Source organism: Arachis hypogaea, chromosome 1 (assembly GCF_003086295.3).
Source record: "Arachis hypogaea cultivar Tifrunner chromosome 1, arahy.Tifrunner.gnm2.J5K5, whole genome shotgun sequence".
Classification (NCBI taxonomy): Eukaryota; Viridiplantae; Streptophyta; class Magnoliopsida; order Fabales; family Fabaceae; genus Arachis; species Arachis hypogaea.
In genome coordinates, this window is record NC_092036.1 from 88,466,245 (window position 1) to 88,467,853 (window position 1,609).

Sequence of the window (1,609 nt, forward strand, 5' to 3'; positions counted from 1 at the left end):
GTTATTGCTTAGCCTGTTTCTTCCACCATTATTAAAGCCTTGTTGAGGCTTTTGTTGATCCTTCCATGAGAAATTTGGATGATTTCTCCATGATGAATTATAGGTGTTTCCATAAGGTTCACCCATGTAATTTACCTCTGCTATTGCAGGGTTCTCAGGATCATAAGCTTCTTCAGAAGCTGCCTCTTTAGTACTGTTGGATGCATTTTGCCATCCATTCAGACTTTGAGAAATCATGTTGACTTGCTGAGTCAACACTTTGTACTGAGCCAATATCGTATTCAGAGCATCAATTTCAAGAACTCCCTTCCTCTGAGGCGTCCCATTATTCACAGAATTCCTCTCAAAAGTGTACATGAATTGGTTATTTGCAACCATGTCAATAAGTTCTTGAGCTTCTGCAGGCGTTTTCTGTAAGTGAATGGATCCACCTGCAGAATGGTCCAATGACATTTTGGAAAACTCAGATAGACCATAATAGAATATATCTAATATGGTCCATTCTGAAAATATATCAGAAGGACACTTTTTGGTCATCTGCTTGTATCTTTCCCAAGCTTCATAGAGGGATTCACCATCTTTTTGCTTGAAGGTCTGAACATCCACTCTAAGCTTACTCAACTTTTAAGGAGGAAAAAATTTATCCAAGAAGGCCGTGACCAGCTTATCCCAGGAGTCCAGGCTATCTTTAGGTTGTGAGTCCAACAATGTTCTAGCTCTGTCTCTTACAGTAAAAGGGAAAAGCATGAGCCTGTAGCTTCAGGATCTACTCCATTTGTCTTGACAGTCTCACAAATATACAAGAACTCAGTTAAAAACTGATAAGGATCTTCAGATGGAAGTCCATGAAACTTGCAGTTCTATTGCATCAAAGCAACTAATTAAGGTTTCAACTCAAAATTGTTTGCTCCAATGGCAGGAATTGAGATGCTTCTTCCATCAAACATGGATGTTGGTTTAGTAAAATCACCAAGCATCCTCCTTGCATTATTGTTGTTGGGTTCGGCTGCCATATCCTTCTCTTGTTTGAAAATTTAAGAAAGGTTGCCTCTGGATTGTTGTAATTTAGCTTCTCTTAGTTTTCTCTTCAGAGTCCTTTCAGGTTCTGGATCAGCTTCAACAAAGATGCCTTTTTCCTTATTCCTGCTCATATGAAAGAGAAGAGAAAAAGAAAAAGGAAGAGGAATCCTCTATATCTAATCTGAGCAACAAAATAAACCGTTAGTTGTCCATACTCGAACAATCCCCGGCAACGGCGCCAAAAACTTGGTGGACGAAATTGTGATCATCAACAATGGCTCCAAAGACTTGGTGCTCTTAAACATGAATTACACTTTGTCACAACTCCGCACAACTAACCAGCAAGTCTACTGGGTCGTCCAAGTAATACCTTACGTGAGTAAGGGTCGATCCCACAAAGATTGTTGGTATGAAGCAAGCTATGGTCATCGTGTAAATCTCAGTCAGGCGGATAATAATTGATTATGGAATTTCAAAAGTCAAATAATAGTAAATAAACAGAAAATAAAGATAAAGTTACTCATGTAATCCAATGGTGGGAATTTCGGATAGGTGTATGGAGGTGCTGTGTTCCCTCTGAATTTCTGCT

At 39.2% G+C, this 1,609-nt stretch overlaps 1 non-coding gene across 1 annotated transcript; it reads left to right on the forward strand.

The window, feature by feature from the left end:
- The first annotated feature begins 508 nt into the window (after positions 1-508).
- On the forward strand, positions 509-615 carry LOC112711366 (small nucleolar RNA R71). Its single transcript, XR_003157451.1, has one exon. It is a non-coding gene; the product is annotated as a small nucleolar RNA R71 (small nucleolar RNA).
- Positions 616-1,609: the final 994 nt, after the last annotated feature.